Source organism: Palaemon carinicauda, chromosome 25, assembly GCF_036898095.1.
Source record: "Palaemon carinicauda isolate YSFRI2023 chromosome 25, ASM3689809v2, whole genome shotgun sequence".
Taxonomy (NCBI): domain Eukaryota; kingdom Metazoa; phylum Arthropoda; class Malacostraca; order Decapoda; family Palaemonidae; genus Palaemon; species Palaemon carinicauda.
Window position 1 is genome coordinate 6,217,214 of NC_090749.1, and position 19,708 is coordinate 6,236,921.

Sequence of the window (19,708 nt, forward strand, 5' to 3'; positions counted from 1 at the left end):
GCAAACAGGAGAGAGAGAGAGAGAGAGAGAGAGAGAGAGAGAGAGAGAGAGAGAGAGAGAGAGAGAGAGAGAGAGAGAGAGAGAGAGAGAGAAATGAATGTTAGTTTTAACCCCCTTTAGCCTATCACTTTGCTTCCCTCTCTTCAACTATACATTTCTTTCCTATAATTTACAAGAATTTGAAACCGTTTTAGCTGTTTTACACAAATCTTATATCATAGTTTTGGTTTTTCTAATTCATTTTAATATTTTCTAGCGACAAAATTAGATTACAATTTAAAACTTTACAAATAAGTTGACTTTTTCAATTGAAAATGACTATTCCAGTAATTCATATCGAATTTTATCTCCCCAAACAGAAGTATTTTCAAATTCAAATCTTCCACCTCTTAAATATGATAACAACAGATCCTATTAATCATCATCGATGTTTCAATTGTAATAAATCATATTATTGTTATTCAAATATTACCCAATGCAATTATTGAGTTATAAATTCAGGTACAATTATATCCCGCAATTGTCCCATTAAAACAATGCAAAGCCGATGAAATTCTACAAAATATAATTTGTTCTGTCTAAAACATGTTTGCACTGATGTGTCAGGAAACAGTTTATTGTCAATAATTGAACCATTTTGATGAGCGATGCTGAAAAGCTATGTATTATTATTATTATTATTATCATTATTATTATTATTGCTAGTGAAATTATAACTCTAGTTGGAAAAGCTGGATGCTCTAAGGCACACAAGGGCTCCAACAGGGAATATAGCCCAGTGAGGAAAGTAAATGAGGAAATTTCAAGACGAATTAAGAAACAGTCGGTGCGTCTCAAAGTTTTGTACAACAAGAGTAGGAGAAGAAGAAGATTCAGTTGTTCATATATATATGCTTGATGCAAAACCCGAGGGTCTAGTGGCAGCGACACTCAATCCTCCATTGAGATAGACTGAGTTCGATTCCAGGATGAAGGAGGATGGATTCTTCGTTGCTTATTTTTCATTATGATTCGTCATTCATGAAATTCGGTGGTATTTCTATTCATTATTCATTCTTGTAGTGCTTTAAAGGAATTAGTTGTTAGCAGACGTAAACATTCTGCATCCAGCTGTCTGTAACGTTATGATAGTTAAACATAGAAATGCTTCGTAAATGAGGGATTATATCCTACGTATAGTAATGAATCTCTCTCTCTCTCTCTCTCTCTCTCTCTCTCTCTCTCTCTCTCTCTCTCTCTCTCTCTCTTTCAATAAATATGATAAAAAGTGAAATAAAATATAATATACTAATCCACTATCCGGTTTGACCGATTATCAAATAAGAATTGCAGTGTGAGTTCAGTGAAAATATTCAAATATAATATTCCGTTAATTATTCTCACCTTAACTAATGCCAATGACTTCGTTATGCCAATGACAATTGCCATTCGGAAATATTATCATAATTAGGCAAAAAACCGAGGTTTTCTTAAAATACTCTCAATCGTTGATCTGTGAACTGAGCTTCATGATTAGGAATTGTTACGATTCCCAAATTCCCAAATTCCAATTTAGTAAATTGAATGAAGTTGTTGATCCTCTCTCTCTTACAAAGGAAGTTGAACTTCCATTGCTAATGTTTGGGAAAAGGACAGAAAAATTGGGGAAAAATACATAGTAATTGAAAAGAGAGAGAGAGAGAGAGAGAGAGAGAGAGAGAGAGAGAGAGAGAGGACAAGATGATTTCATTTGTGTGAGGCTTCATGATTATCAAAATAGGTGTCCATGACCGCTACCAACACAATCGAATAACTACCCTTTACACGACCTACAAACGACCTTTCAAACCTCAATAACTAAAGATATTAAGTTGTTGTTTTGTATCAACCGGACATTTAATCATTACAGTCAAAGCTAAGGTTTCATGTTACACATCCAAAGATGATCTTAGAAATACAGACTAAAATCTATCTATTACTTTTGCCTGGTTTTGTTCTTTTGGGGGAACAGAATTCACAGCTGCTCATCCAGCCATAATAACATTGAAAGCTCATTTACAGATACCCCCCCCCCCCCAAAAAAAAGACTACTTTTCAGTCTTGATTGTAAGTTTCAAAGCTACTTGGAAGAAAAACTATGAAATACTAATGATTGCAAAACACGTTTCCGACTAAGGCTCTTTTCTAAAACGAACTAAAATGAGAAATTCGTTTAATAAATCTGAATATTCGTGAGGTGGAATTTGTTATTTTCTCTTCTTGAGAAGAAAAAGAGAATGCCGGTGTAACGGTCTGGTTTTCCCCCCGTCCGAAGTTCCCCCCGGGGGAAATATGGCCCAGGATATATGTCCCCCCGGGGGAACTTTGTCCCAGGATAATATTCCCCCCTCTGGGCCAAGATTCCCCCCTTTGCTTGGTGGAGGTAACCAATATTTTTTTTTCGTTTGCCATGGAAATCAAATTCAGTGGGATTTCATAGAAAAGCTGCACAAATTGCACAAATGTAGGAAATAAATTGAGGTCACAACATATTGCGTGGATAAAAAGAACAATGAATTTTAAGCGTGTTGCTCAGTTTCTTAGTGAATCCGTATCAAACCCCTTGCAATGTTGCTCAGAAAACAAACTTGCTGATTTCGAAGGATGTGAGGGACATTCAAATTCTTTAGTTTAGGCCTATATATCCTCAATTCAAAAAAAATTTGCGCAGACGTAACTTTAAATCTTGAAATGGAATAACAAAATGTATGTTTGTTTAAAGAATTAATGATGAAGGCTGAAGCTTATATTAGGCATTTAAAGCTATGTGATTGAATAATCTAATTGAAAATTCTACTCTAAAAATGAAATTTTTACTGTCATAAAATGAGCCAAGATTATGTTGAGCTTTTTTCTTTTTGGTAAAATAAGAAGTATGGGGTTGTAATAATAATCCTACTGCCATGCAGTTTTCGGCTGCTTATAAGAAAATTCTGATTCATAATGATATACAGAATGTTCTTCGTGGTAATTGCATTCCTCTAGAATTATTCAATCAATAGGCTATTACACATTTACATAACTCGGTTGACATAAATAAATCTTCTCCTAAGAACAGAATAATAGAGAATAAGAGTTTAGACGAAAGCAGTCATAACGAAGATTACTATTACATTCCTGCACCTTATCACTTTATTCTAGCGATATTGTGGCGTACATAGCAGGATTTCTTTTCTATAAACTGAAGAAATCCTTGCGTTATGAAGCCTATTTAGATTGCTTAACTGCCCATCACAATAATGCAATGCCAAGGCTAATTCAGTTGAAAGATAAAGGAAAATTGATTCATCCCTCAGATGATGTTTTCCAAATCTGGCAAAGATGCGAAATATTATTTAGGAAATCAATATCCTTCAATGGAAATTTGGACATTAGCCTTGGCAGAAGAGAGTTGCCAAAACTTGTGTATGGAGTTCTAATATATTATACAGGCAAAACCATTTTCTCCAAAATTGGATTCCCCCAACCCCACTGTTGTTATAAATCTATGGCTATGGCTGTGGCTATTATCATCACAATAAAACTACCATCACTAGGGCTGTTGACATTCTCTCTTTTTGTCTGTTTTCCTTCTAGTTTCAGCGCCACTTCACACTCAATTGTCCGAGTAGTAGCAGTGGAAACACGTGCGTCAGAATATGGAGGAGCTCACTTACCACACATATTACCAATATCTGGATAGTGGAAAGTATCCTGATGGACTAAACAAAGAAGAAAAGCGTGTTATTAGAAAAAAGTGCAATCCCTTTTGTGTTAAAGATGGATATCTAATGCATAAACGAAAAATAAATAATGAAGTGCAGTTACGTCAAGTGTTGATGAAAACGGACGTGAACCGAGTTATCAAAGCTTGTCATGAAGGCTTTGGTGGTGCACATATGGGAAGGGATAAGACCATTGGAAAAATTACTGCTAAGTATTATTTTAAGGGCATCAAAGAACTTGTTAGTGATTATGTTTTTAAATGTGACAAGTGCCAGAGAGCAAGTAATAAACCAGCAATGCAAGCTCCAGAGTTACATGCAGTTTATGTTCCTGAAAAAGTTTGGTCTCAGGTTGGAATGGACTTGATTGGACCCCTGCCCCAGACAGAGAGAGGACACTGTTATATTGTAGCAATGACAGACTACTTTACAAAATTTCCAGTTGCACAGTTCTTTTTAGATACCGTTTGTGACTTTGGCTGTATAGAAACCTTGATCACCGACCAAGGGAGAGAGTTTGTCAACGAACTGAATGATATCATCTGTGCCAAGTTACAGATAGAATTGCTTCAGCCTATCATCCACAAACAAATGGATTGCAGGAGAGATTTAATCAAACACTTGAAAGAGCTCTTATCAAATGTGTTAATGAAAAGCAGAACGATTGGGATTTGCACATAAAAAGAATTCTGTTTGGATATCGTACTTCAGTCCATTCCAGCACTGGTGTTACTCCTTTCACTGCAATGTTTAGGAGAGACCCCATGCTTCCAGTCTACCTAGATACTCAGTCATATGAAGCGGAAGGAACTAGAGTAACGACAGCAGAGACTATTAAAGAGCTGACAGAGAGAGTGTTGTCAGATAAAAAGGCAGCTGATGAAAAAATAACTATGAATATTGCTAAAGCTCAAAACAGGCAAAAGAAGAACTATGATGCAAGACATACATCTAATTGCAGTGGAATAGTTGAGGGCTCATTAGTACTATTAAAAAACAATAGAAATAATCACCGAATGGGAGGAAAACTAGAAGCAAAATACCTAGGTCCATATGAAGTTGTTTCTCTAGTAGGCAAAGGACACGCAAAACTGAAAAACGTTGCAACGTATATAAGAACTAAAAAAACTTGTACCACATAGTGAATTTGAAGGTCTACAAACAAAATGACACAAACAGTTTAAGGCAAGAAGATGACATCCATGGAGCAGAACCGTTCAACGCATCTGTGAAAGAGCATCAGCAATATCCTGAACAAAAGGGAATCCTACATATTCCAGCAGAGGAGAAAGTCATTTTACTCATGTTTGCAGATGAGAAAGCTGTCAGAAGGGTGGAAGCAGAAGGAATACAAGTCACCGAAGATGAAATAGAGACAAGACCAGAGAAGCTTCCTGGCATGCTTGTCATGAAAAGACAAGCACTTGAATGTGTTTACAAATATATGGATGAAGATGCAATTACAACGCTTCATGCAACACTTAAGGCAAAGGAGGACGACATTCCTGGGGCATAGCTATGTCAAGAATGTACAAGAATTACGGCAGATGGATGGGAAGTGGTCGAGTGCGAGTCTTGTTATGAATGGTACCACACTGCCTGCCTTGGAATACAAAATTACAAGGCCTCATGGAGTTGTCTTAAATGTAATTCAATCCCACAATCAAAGAAAAAAAAGGATAAATTAATTAATACATCCCCAAAATTCCGTTATTTTTTGTTGCTTTTCAACCCTAGAATGCTACCCTTATTTTTCTTTGCCTGTATGCTACCTTGGGGTACAGATGTACCCTAGGGTAAAAAAAAAAAAATGATAAATCAGTGATTTGTTTTGAGATGTGCCTTTCTCTACTTGAAAATTTCTCTTTCAGCTGACGAGGAACCATGCAATAAAACCCCAGAATTTACTCCCATCATATCCAGAAAGTAAAATAAACATAATGGCCAACAACGGATTTTTTTTTCGAGCACATGTACAATGTGTGGCATATCTGGTCAAAGCTGTCGACACCATCCTTGGTGAGGTGTAAAAGATAATAATCTCTGGTAACACAACAGAATTTCGTATCATCTCCTTTCTCATCCATAGTGCTTCTTAGCATCAAGTGTACTTTTTATTTCGTGCTGGACAGTACGAAAGAAGAGTAAGGTTTTCACTATATATACGGTACATATATATATATATATATATATATATATATATATATATATATATATATATATATATATATATATATATATATATATATATATATATATATTCCTAATATTTTGTCAAACTTACCGTGGATTATTCAATTCATCAAAATAGTTTCTCTGGGTGGGGAGAAATGGCCTAGGGGGAAAAATATCTTAGGGCTGAAATTCCCCCGGGGGGAATAACAGCCCGGGCTGCTTTTCCCGGGGGGGGGAAATCTGGCCTAGGCTAATTTTTCCCGGGGGGGAATTTCAGTCAGGGGGGAAAAATTTCCTGCTACCACCGGTAATGGTAGACTACTCTGGAACCATTGCCTCTCTCTCTCTCTCTCTCTCTCTCTCTCTCTCTCTCTCTCTCTCTCTCTCTCTCTCTCTCTCTCTCTCTCAACACCCTTTCTCTTAAAGTATTAATCATTGCCTGACACTTCCTCTCAGCCCAGTCACTAATCACAAAACCTCAACTGGGAATCAATTTCCATTATTCATCCATTATATTCAGGAATTGGTCCATACATTCTTCATCACATAAAATGCGGCAAAATGAATTAAATTTAATCAGGAAAAAAATGATTTAAGGTTAAATCAAATAAATAGATGAAAGATGCTTACAGCATTACTTGAGAAAACAATACACTAACTATACAATAACAAACATTCTCCTTTGTTATGTTCAACACCCATTGCTATCAATTTCATGCATTAAAACGCTTATGAGTTGACCAGAGCAGACTGGTCATGAGGGGGAGGTCATAATAGAGGGGGACACAGGGTAAGGTCATATCTGCTTTTCATGTGAGTTGGAACATCTGAAAGAGGGAACCTTTGCCTTGGAGACTCTTGCTGACTGTGTTGCACTTGGGACCATCTTAGTCACAAGTCAACAGAGCAGACGAAGGATGGAAATGAAAACATAGAAGAAAAAAAACAGAGAGAAAAGTAGAAATCTTAATGTTGCCTCGAGAATGGAAAGAGAAAGTGAACCTCATTTCAGGGGTTAACTAAACTTTGCCTGAAGAGAAGATATCTCTCTCTCTCTCTCTCTCTCTCTCTCTCTCTCTCTCTCTCTCTCTCTCTCTCTCTCTCTCTCAACAAACCCTGAGAAGAAAGCATGAGGTAAGAGGATCCTTTTTATAGTTTGAACATGTCTGGATCACCATCACAGTTTGGCAAAAGCCGTGACCACATCATTCCATGGAGCCCTCAGAGCCAAAATTAATTTTTTGTAATTTGAAATGACCTTATTTCAAGAGGCAATAATTAAAAAAAAAATTAAGCATAGCGAGATATTGTACTAAAATGTAGTATTTTTAACAACGATATTCAAATGTGTCTTTTTTCCGAAAGTGATTTATGATCTCGCTTGAAACTGAGCGAATTTAGTCCAAAAGGTTTAATTGAATTCCTTTGCAAAATATAAGTCTTGCAAAGGTACCCTTTTGCATCATAGTGCAATGAAAAGTTAGGTTTTGGTGCAAAGGAAATGGCTTAAAGCATTCAAATAAGCCAGGCAATTATCGTAACAAGTAAACTGCCTGTTAGACTCGTTCAGTTTCCGACCTTTAGTGTGATAGGAGTGTTGAGGAAAAGCTTCGAAATTTGCAATGCGAAGAAAATACCTTTGTGGGCAAAGGTTAGAGAGAAAATAGCAATGAATCCAAAACTAGGAAGATTATAAGCCTAATACCTTAATGATAGTCATAGTTCAGTACCAATGAATGATACTAGTTTTACATAGACAATATTTTTTTTTCTATTTGATGGCTGCTTTTACGGTCCCATACAGCAGGGGAACCCCATACTCTCCACTGTCGTTTTACCTTTTGCGTTCAGAATATTTAACGTTTCATATCACGTATTGTTCATTTACTGTTAAATTGTCAATGTCAAAAGACTCCAGAAATAAGAAGTCTTCAGTTTCCTCTTGAAAGCCTTAATGTCATCAATCATTCGATCATACTTTTTAAATGTATGTAGACTTAGCAAAGGCTGGTGCATCTTACATTATACAGAAGATTTGTAGGCTACTGTGAAGTATAATTTAGTTTACCAATGCTATGATGAAAAACTCTAGTTTGCTATTCATGCAACGTTTATTCGCGTAATTAAAAGACGGTTTTGGGACAAGCCTTCCTAACGATCGAATGCCCAAAAGTTTCTTCTTTAGTGTTATTCAAAGGAGATGTTGAAGAGCAACGTTATTATCTATTCTCTTATTAACTCACAAATAAAGACATAAGCGTCATTTAGGCCAAGAGTTAAACCCGTATTGTATTCATGTTTTGCAAGAGTCTTTGTAGGCTGATCATTTTGGAATAGGAATCTTATAATGAGCTCAGTAGGAGGTGATCATGAGGTCGTCCGCCTTCTCAAACACAACTCTCTCTCTCTCTAGTGATCCCAGGGTCTCATTGTGACAACTGCTTACAATAAATCAAGACACAAACGCACTCACAGACATATATATATATATATATATATATATATATATATATATATATATATATATATATATATATATATATATATATATATATATATATTACGTATGAAGAAATATATTTTATATATATTATATATGTATGCCATGTAGCAGGTTGACCATGGCACCAGCCACCCATTGAGATACTACCACTTGAGAGTCATGGAGTCCTTTGACTGGCCAGTCAGTACTTCATTGGATCCTTCTCTCTGATAACGGTTTATTTTTTCCTTTGCCTGCACACTCACACAAACACACACACCGAATAGTCTAGCCTATTCTTTACATTTTCTCCTCTGCCCTCTTACACCTGACAACACTGAGATTACCACACAATTCTTCTTCACCCAAGTGGTTAACTACATCACCGTAATTTTCCAGTGGCGACTTTCCTCTTGGTAAGGGTAGAAGAGACTCTTAAGATATGGTAAGCAGCTCTTCTAGGAGGACCTTCCAAAATCAAACCATTGTTCTCTAGTCTTAAGTAGTGCCATAGCCTCTGTACCATTTTAATGTTGTTACTCTTCTTAAAATATTCTAATTTTACTTGTTTCCTTTCCTCACTTGGCTATTTTCCTTGTTGGAGCCCCTGAGCTTATAGCATCCTGCTTTCCCAACCAGGGTTGTAGTTTAGCAAGCAATGATAATGATAAGAATAGACTATGAAGGGGACAACACAAGGGTACTAAGGAGAGAGAGAGAGAGAGAGAGAGAGAGAGAGAGAGAGAGAGAGAGAGAGAGAGAGAGAGAGAGAGAGAGAGAGAGTATTTGTAAGTATATCCATTCAAAAGACTGTTTCAAAAGTCTTTTCCGTTTCCTATTCAACCAAGTTCTGTATCCATCACTTTGACAAACAAAACATAGAAATTTTGGTAATTATGTTGAATAATGTGGAAATAAAATAGTTTTTCTCTTAATATGTTTATCACATTTTCTTGGGACATTTCCCTCCTTTTGTTGTTGTTGAATGAATAAGTGGTACTTAAGTGAGGTCATGAATACTGTCATTGCTTTCCTCTGTCTCCTCCTCTTTCAGCTTCCTTTTCTTTCTACTTCCTTCCTTTTATCTCCTTCCTTCTTTCTTCTGGAGAACTGGCACCCTGAGGAGAGAAACAAATGAAATAATACAGATCTAATGACGCAATATTTCATAGAGAGAGAGAGAGAGAGAGAGAGAGAGAGAGAGAGAGAGAGAGAGAGAGAGAGAGAGAGGTTTATCAATAAGATGAATATAAATAAAATTACTGACTATAGCCTGCTCTCTTTCAAGAGGCGAGGAGAATACATGTAAAGACTAATACTATTTGGCTTCACGTAATAAACACAAGGTTCGGTTACACCATCGTCCAGCCCGGGCTCATTAAGGGTGCCTTTATCCAATCATCGGACAGATATGATCCTTATAGTCTCTACCTTTCCTGTATCTTTTATTTTTCTTTAATTATGGTATAGGTGCATGAACAACAACAACAAAAACAACACCAATCACAAGAATAAACCCCAATGCAGACTTAAACACAAATTCTCTATCTATAATGTTTCTTATGTTTCTGCAAATCAAAGTTTGTAAAAGATGACTTCGAACAGTTTTTGGCAAATTTCCCTTGACAGATCTTTGCTTAATAGTGATTTTAGAACCGTTCAGTAATATGCATCTCAAAACACTTAGCTATGGAAAAGGAACATCGTTGAGAGAGAGAGAGAGAGAGAGAGAGAGAGAGAGAGAGAGAGAGAGAGAGAGAGAGAGAGAGAGAGTTTGATTTCATCAAACCCTCTCTCTCCTTCTCCTATGAGACAAACCAGAAGATCCTTACTTATTTTGATAAAAAAAAAATATCAATCTGTCTTCAGTTGGTCGACTGGTCCTTTTCTATCCTACTTAATACAAACGGAATATGGCCAATATCAGTTGGTTGATTTGAGGTGACCTCGACCCTTGTCGATTCAGGCATCTCACTACCACCTCGCTGTCTAGAACCAGTCTTATGTGGGTCGAGTGGCGAGGAGAAACTTTCTTCAGTGTCAGAAGTACTGCCATGGCTTCTAGAAATTTGATGTGAAATGACTTGAAAAGATTTGACCAAGCTCCTTGGACTCTCATCTGATGAAAGTGGCCTCCCCAGCCTTCCTTTGAAGCGTCTGTTTGGATAGTTACTGACGGGGGAGGAGGTTGAAGAAGTATTGATTTCTTCAATTGCTTGGCATTGGACCACGGCTTGAGAAGCGTTCGCAGTCGAGTCACTAGTGGTCTTATTAGATCTCTTCGCGCGTCTGATGCGTATTTTCTCCAGACTCCTGTTGCATCCTTAACCTTTGCTCTTAGCACTGGATCTGTTATCGAAGCAAACTGTAGAGAGCCCAGCACTCTCTCCTGTTCGCGTCTTGATATCCGTTTGGATTTCAATAGTCTCTTGACAGATCCTGCTATTTCTTTCCTCTTTTTACTAGGAATGGAAAGCTGACGTGACTCCAAATCCCGGTGGATTCCCAACCCCTGAAATTTTTTAGGTGGAGAAAGACGAGACTTTTTGATGTTGATCTTGAATCCCAGATGTTCCAGGAACTGGATCACTATCTTAGAAGCTTGCATGCATTCTGTCCTGGATGCTGCCCACACCAGCCAGTTGTCCAAGTAGGCTACTACTTGGACCCCCTTTAGGCGTAATTGATGGATGGGTGCGTTCGCGAGCTTCGTGAAAATCCTTGGGGCTATGTTTAGCCCGAAAGGCATGGCTCTGAAGGTGTAAAGTTTTCTATGTAACTTGAAGCCTAGGTAGGAGGAGAGGTGACAATCAATTGGAACGGGCCAATATGCGTCAGACAAGTCTATAGAGACGGTATATGCCCTTCTGGGCAGTACGGTCCTTATGTGCTGAAGCGTGAGCATTCTGAACTTGTAATTCACTATAAGCTTGTTGAGTGGCGACAAGTCTAGAATAACTCTGAGTTTTTCTGAGTCCTTCTTTGAAACACAAAACAGCCTTCCTTGGAATTTTATGGACTTAACTTTCCGGATTGCTATTTTGTCTAAGAGTTCTCGGACGTATTCTTCCAGAATGGGGTATGGGTGTTGGAAGAATTGAGGAAATTGAGGTGGAGGACTGCTCCAGCTCCAACCTAGTCCATTTTTAATTAGGCTGTGGGCCCAGGGATCGAAGGTCCAGCGATCCCTAAATAGCTGTAGTCTCCCTCCTACTGGAAGTATCTTAATTCTGCTGTTGTGGACCTGAGGCCTTGCCTCGTTGACCGTGTCCTCCCCTGTATCCCTTTCCTCTTGAAGGGCATCTAGAAGAACCGCTGGCTGTTCCTCTAGCTCTCGAACGAAAGGAAGAAGTCTGCCTTTCGAAGGCTGGGTTAAAAACTGGCGACTTTGTCACCACTTGTTGAGGTACCAGCTGGTACGTGGTTGGAGGTTGTGCCACTATCTGAGGCACCGCAGTCACAGGAAGTTGTTGCTGTTGCTGTCGGTAGGCTTTAGCCGGCCCAGAGGATGGCCTAGGCCTTTTTGTCTTCCTCTTCGGATGGGGACCCTCATCCGGAGAAGACTTTCTCTTGAGATCTAAGCCCCACTTTTTGAGAAGGTTCCTATTCTCTTTGACAGCCTTGTCTACTACCTCTTTAACCACTTCATTGGGAAAGAGGTCTTTACCCAAAATATGAGAGGAGATCAGTTTCCTCGGTTGGTGCCTCATCGCAGCCGAGGCGAACACGAACTCTCTACAGGCTTTCCTAGCTTTGATAAAGCTATAGAGATCCTTCGTAACTGTGGCCAGATGGGTTTTGGCCACAACCATGAACATGTCCTGGATCTTGGGGTCACTTGCCCTCATTTCTAGTGTCGTTTGCAATGACATCGATGCCGCAAGTCTTTCCTTTGACTCTTGCTCTCTACGCAAGAGAACCTCCGACAGTTTTGGAAGTGCCTCACCGAACTGGCGTTCAGCAATATCAGCTTCCAGCTTCCCAACTGAGAAGGTAAGGTGTACGTCCTTCCAGTCTTCTTGGTCCAAGGGCAAGGTCTGAGATAACGGCTTGCATTCCTCCAAGGAGGGGCATGGTTTCCCTGCCTCCACCGCCTTTAAGGCGGCCTTATATCCCTTTTCCAAGAAGGGAAAGGCTCTGGTAGGAGAGGCCACAAAGGAGGGAAGCTTCTTACTCAAGGCGAGCACCTTTGAGTTAGTGAAGCCCCTCTCTTTTATCGAGCTCGTTAGTAACGTCTGAGCTTTACTATGGTAAAAAACTATGACCTCCTTTGGCTCCGTTTCTTCCTTTGAGGCTGACTCCTTCCTAAGACGGACATAGCAGTCCGGATAAGAATCTTTGTTGGGCCAAAATTCCACTTCTTCCAGGGGAATTGCTCCCAACTTTTCTGAGATCACGATCTTCACAGTTGTCATTGGCATGTGTTCGGCATACCTCCAAGGATTGGTATCCAAGCACAAAGGAAGATCCTTCACGCTGAGCTGCTTCTGGGGCCCACGTGATGCTGCAAGTCTACGTATCTCCAGTTTTATTGCAGCCTCCTTCTCATCATTCTTCCTTTGAATTTGTTGGCTCATCTCAACAATGGAAGAAAGAGTCCTTCCCAGATCATCTGGGATAGCAGACGATGTAGATGGAATAGGTTCTGGGTCCGGAACCGATGTAACCGACACTTTGTCGATTTCTTCCTCTTTTACTTGAGGAGCCTGGAACAGCTCCTCCTCCTGACCTCCTCGAAGGTCCCTCTCAGTAGAATCTGACACCTCCGACATCCTATTGTCCAATTGGATGTTTTGAAGGGCGGCTGAGACTTCAGAATCTACCGGATTATGGGCAGTTGGTATCTCCACCTGAGGCTGGGTGATGATTGCATCAGCCGATGCTTTAGGGAAAAGTTAGGCGTCATCTTCTCATTTGGAAGGTAGGGACCTGAGGTGTTTTTCTGAAAACCCCTCACCCAGGATCGTAACGTTTCCCTGGCAGCATCCCTTGACTCCGTTGACTTAGGGTCGTCAAAAGCCTCGGTAATGAGGTTAGAACAAACTGTACAAACCTGAGGGTCCCAATAGCGGAGATCACCTCTGGAGTCTGCGCATGCTGCGTGCCTCCTGCAATATTGATGTCCACAGAAGTTCTTACTGCGGACATTACAGAACACACTCCCGCACTTCGGATGGTCCTTCTGTAAAGAGAAGAAAAATCCATGAGTATCAAGTGAAGGCTTTCACTTATATTGGGACATTTAGCTTATATAGAAAAGCTATAAAAGAAAGAAGGAAAGACATATACTTGTATTTCCTGTCCAGTCAATTGCTGAAACCTCCCAAGATATTAAAACTATGGTTAATTCTATTCTAGAATACCTTATGTAATTCCCTAAACGGAAATTTAAGGTGTAGTTCACACCTGAAGATAAAGCTTTAATATACGGGATAGAAAGAATAGAGAAAGAACTTACTTTCTATATATTGTACGGTCTCAACAAAAAGCTGTACAAGATAACATCAAGTATGATGAAGAACTTTAGTGTTATCACAAGTTCTGTACAGCAGTTTCTGCTAATGCAGTGTGTAGTACAATACAAATACAGCAACTACTGTACATATCATGCACGCACCGGTACGTGTCGACGTGCACCTGCACGTGCCGGCCGGCATCTACCCCCTTTATAGTTCAAAGATATACTATCCTTAACTAATAGGCGGTAGCCCACTGATTCGTGACTGTGTGCCGGCCGGCAATCATTGCCAGCCGACGGCTGAAAACACTAATACCCGGCTGCCGGCCGCTAATCGTAGTGGCCAGCAGATTTGGGCTGTGTTTTCACTGCCGGCAGGCAAAGGTAATAAAACCCATGCCCGCCGACAGTAGCCAAGAACCAGAGAACCTCCACCTGCCCGGCTGTCGGCTGTTAAGCCGGCAGCCGGGTTAGGGGTGCAACACAATAGTCAGAAAAACAGTATGGATGTAAGGTTATAAGGTGGCATTGCCATACGGCCTTCCATCCAGAAAAAGTGAACTTATGGAAGGGGAGAACATAGCATTCAGGCTTCCAAAGAATCCATAGCCTGCCGGGCTCTACCGGCAGACATGGAAGGGAGACCAAGGAAGGTCTGGGGTTCCCTCTGCAAAGAATAAAGGGTCTCTGCCGGCTGGCACTACGTGTTGGCCGGCAGAGACCCTGTCTTCCACCCTAACCTATACTAGGTACGGAAGTAGGACTACGGCCGAAAGAAAATAAAAGAAAGAGAGGTGGGGAAGGGATAAGGGTCTTATGGATTTCGTTCTAGCAGGAGACACATTCAGCTGTTAAGGAAGCTCATCCTAACCAAGAGTTGTCTATTAGGGAGGAAAACTGGCAATACTTGCTATCCTCCTGCCAACCAGAACAAAGTTAGGTGAAGTTATTTCGCCGGGCAACAGAGAAAACTCATTCTCCAGCCTAAGGAAAACAACACAGGACAGTCTGCTAGGCCACTAGAGGAAGGAATCATCTCTTACAGAATCCTTCCAACATGGACTAGGGAAGCAAAGCTTCCTGTGTCTGCCCCTAACCTAGCAAAGGAGACTCATTCTCTATGCTAGGAAGAAGCAGACCACAGACTTGAAACTCTGATGCTCTGTCCTAACCCAAAAAACCAGTCACTCTGGTTATCAGGTCAGGACAGACATATCCTAGAATAGTTATACCTGAATTGTTATACAGATAGAACCACTAGAATTAAGCCGAAGGATTACAGAGGGAGAGAGGGATTGAAAGTAGCCTCCAGAGGAGAAAAGAACAATCGGGGATGTGCGGAAGTATACTACTGTACCTAGAACACTAGACTAGGTAAGATGAGAATTGATTACCTAAATCACCGAAACTCTCTCGTATACAATCTTGGAAAAAACATTCAACAATATCTTACATGTATAAAATATTTGCCTATAGCTTCAATAATATAACACTCGGAAAAGCTTATATCATGCATGAAAGTACTAGTGCCAGACGTCTAGACTACGAAGCCTCGCGAAGGGCAAGATCCGTACCTCGACCCGTGTCAAAATCACCGAACTAAAAACGTCGCTCCAGCTAACTAAATGACCCATAAGAGCTAGCAATAGCATCCAGGATGCCTCCGGTAGGCAACAGCTCTTGTTTACGTTAAAATCACTTTTGATTTAATTCAAAACGACAAGAGCTTACATTTATACATAGTAAAGATAATACTCAACTTCCTAGAGGCAGAAGAGGCCGGAGAAGTCATCAAAATGTTGAATTAAATCCAAAATAACGAGAGAACACAAGGGGAAAACACCGAGTAGTAATGCCCTGCTACCGCCTTCATCAGATACACACTGGAAACGGAATAGGAGAGATGCCTTATGAGCGGCTCTCTTTTCATTATCGTTTCAGATTCACTATAACCCCTAGAAGCGTTAATACTGTTCGGGGTGAAGATAGCTATGTGACGTGTCAAGAATACGTCCTCTGATATTATGCGATATCCCTGTTATTATTATTATTATTATTACTATCCAAGCTACAACCCTAGTTGGAAAAGCAAGATGCTATAAGCCCAGGGGCTCCAACAGAGATTATCTAGGGATATTCGCTCCAGGAGTTAGAATTCTGGATACCTTAAGGTAAAATTCTTTGGGAATATCACTCTAGTCAAATATACCCTAGAAAACTACCTAATAGGAACTTCCATCAGGACGACATGGCTACCTCACCCAAAAATAGATTTTTCGCTTCGCTCAAAATCCGTTTTTTACGTTTATTTGAATAGAAAAATCTGCAAATCACTGACGAATTTAGCAATTGAAGATAATGGAACATAAAAATTAAAATAATCATAATATGGGTGAAACAATGAAAGAGAAACACCATTAACCCTGGATAGGTACGGTCCTCGGACACCCCTTTAAGGGTATACTCGGACGCGAACGACCCCGACGCCAAAAAAAATTCTTGAAAAATCAGTTTTTGCAGTAACCTCCTTTTTTCTTTTGCCAAAAAAAACTTCAATGAATGCTTAAAACAACTGTAAAGATAAATACTACTCATCTGCAGAAAAACTATTTATTATAAATATTTTTAAAAATTAAGTAGAAAAAAAAAGACCTGACATAAAAATTCATAAAAAAAAAGTTTATACATATATACACAAATCCTTTTAGGAATTGATTCTTGAATGTTTAGGACACATCTTGATGTATTTTGGATGAAGTCAGACCCATGGAGGTGAAGATCTGAAATGAGAAAAAAAGGGTAACTTTTTTTGGCCAAAAAAAATTGTCCAAATTTCATGAATTTTTTTGGGTACCCAAATGAAATAGGAAGTGGCTAATTTTTTTAGGGAATAAACATATGTTATCCTAAAATAGAAATATGTAAAAAAATCTTCATTATTTTGTAAATTACATTTATATCAGGGGCCATATCTAAAGGTAATTTTTTGAGTACTTGGAAATTTCGTAAAAAAATACATATATTTAATATATAATATGATATTTATGCAGGTAAAAATATACCAAAATATCACAAATTCTATAGGGAACAAGAATATATATAGATAGGGCAGCTTACGCTTCGGATATGTCCACAAAATGGCCGCCAACCACACTGACTCAGACTCCCTAATCTGCCACTTGAAATGTAGGAAGGGTATGTCAATTTCAAGGTGTTATTTACTAATCTAATTATTATTGGATATGCATAAAAATTGTATGGTGGGTTGCTGGATAATTGTCGATTATTTTACGTTTATAAAATTAAAATTCTGACCCAAAAAATTTTTTTTGAAGGGAAATAAAATCGAAAAAAAAAATGTAAAACAATATTTTAGCTAAAAAAATTTGATGATATTCAATCAAAAAAAAAGTAAACAAAATTTTCCGACAAATAAACATCTAGAGGAATCATTACTCTGTGATAGTTCCTTAGTACGTAGTAATTTTGAAAGAATTGAGAAAAAACGAAAAAATGGCAATCACCGGAAAATCGAACACATACCTATATATACGCCATATCTGGCTAAAAAAAAGATAGGCATGGGTAGCCAGATCATCTAAAAACACTTTCCAACACTATAAAAATATAAGTTTTGCGACACTACTTGCCAATTCCTTACGGTAACATGACTAAGCAAAAAAATGCAAAACAAATAAAAAGGGGCACTCGTGGAAAAATGGCCATTCTAATATACGGCATTTCAGAAAAAAAAAATTTCAGCCACGTGCTAGGCAAACCATCAAGGCATATTTTCCGACAAATAAACATATAAATGAAATATTACTCTGTGATAGTTCCTTAGTACGTAGTAATTTTGAAAGAAATGGGAAAAAACGAAAAAATGGCAATCACAGGAAAATCGAACACATACTTATATGTATGCCATATCTGGCTAAAAAAAAAATAGGCATGGGTAGCCAGATCATCTAGAAACACTTTCCAACACTATAAAAATATAAGTTTTGCGACACTACTTGCCAATTCCTTACGGTAACATGACTAAGCAAAAAAATGCAAAACAAATAATAAGGGGCACTCGCGGAAAAATGCCCAACATTCTAATATACGGGATCTCAGATAAAAAAAAAGACATGCACGTGTTAGCCCAACCATCAAGGCACACTTTCTAACACATAAACATGAAAAAAAAATCAATATTATACGGCAATTCCTTACTACGTAGTAAATTTTTACAAATATTGAAAAAAAAACAGAAATTGGCAACCGCAGTTAAATACCCAATATACCAATAACTACGTCGTATCTGACAAAAACAAAATCACACATGGGTAGCCAGATCATCTAGACACACTTTCCAACACTAAAAAAGCAAAAGTTTTACGACACTATTTCGCAATATCTTACGGAAAAATGACTTGGCAAAAAAATGAAAAAAAATGAAAAAGGGACACTCGCGGTAAAATGCCCGACATTCTAATATACGACATCTCAGATAAAAAAAAAGACATGCACGTGTTAGCCCAACAATCAAGGCACACTTTCTAACACATAAACATGAAAAAAAAATGAATAATATACGGCAATTCCTTACTACGTAGTAATTTTTACAAATATTGAAAAAAAAACAGAAATTGGTAACCGCAGTTAAATACCCAATATACCAATAACTACGTCGTATCTGACAAAAACAAAGTCATGCATGGGTAGCCAGATCATCTAGACACACTTTCCAACACTAAACAAGCAAAAGTTTTACGACACTATTTGGCAATATCTTACGGAAAAATGACTTGGCAAAAAAATGAAAAAAAATGAAAAAGGGGCACTCGCGGTAAAATGGTCCTCGTGGTGATGAACGACATTTTAACTAAAAAAAAAAAACATGCACATGGTAGCCAAACAATCCACCAAGACTTTCCACAACTGATAACCTATACAAGTTGCACCATTCTACGACAATTTCATAATACGTAATAACTTTGATAATTATGCAAACTACCTCAGAAGGGTAAACTCGGACGCGAACGACCCCGATGCGTCTCAGAAATCGGGGAAGGAGTACAGCTACAGCAATGCACATCTGGACACTACTAGAGCATGTAGGGGAGACACCTCCTGCAGGTCGATCACCCACAAATTCAGTCACAGGGGTGAGTCACGTGAGAAAAACCTGTTTTTTTTTGACGCTCGGGGTCGCAAACGACCCACCGTACCTATCCAGGGTTAAAGAAATGAAAGTATAAACAACAAGTAACTATTAGCAACAGCCGTAAATATAAACATTTAATGTCAATTCTGTTTTTAAAGATAACAAAAGTAAAATTGATGTGATTTAACCATAGAAATTTTATCTTTATGTTAAAAGGAATAAAGAAATTATCACAGCAGAAGTCAACAACATAAAGGTATGTGTGATTGCAAATAATAATACCAATTCCCTAATATCGCAAGAGGGTCTGCCCCTCTCTTTTATTCTTTTCCTGTACTTCTCTTTCTCTCTATTTCCTTAATCTTTCCCATCCCGAGTACCTGCCTTCGAGCTGTAAACTGGATTGTATCCAGGGGTACTCTTCCTTTCCCCATATTCTCCACTTCCCTATTATTATTATTATTATTATTATTATTATCATTATTATTATTAAAGGTATGTGGTCAGATATTTTATTTAATACCAATAGAACAGACATATAGACTGGACATTTTTTGGTGGCTAGGACTGATGATCTCTTGGTAAAAAGGTTATACCATAATATACATCGTGTTTCCTGAGAGGTTTCCTAAGAGGTTTCTCTCTCTCTCTCTCTCTCTCTCTCTCTCTCTCTCTCTCTCTCTCTCTCTCTCTTTTTTTCTTCGTTCATAAACCATTGT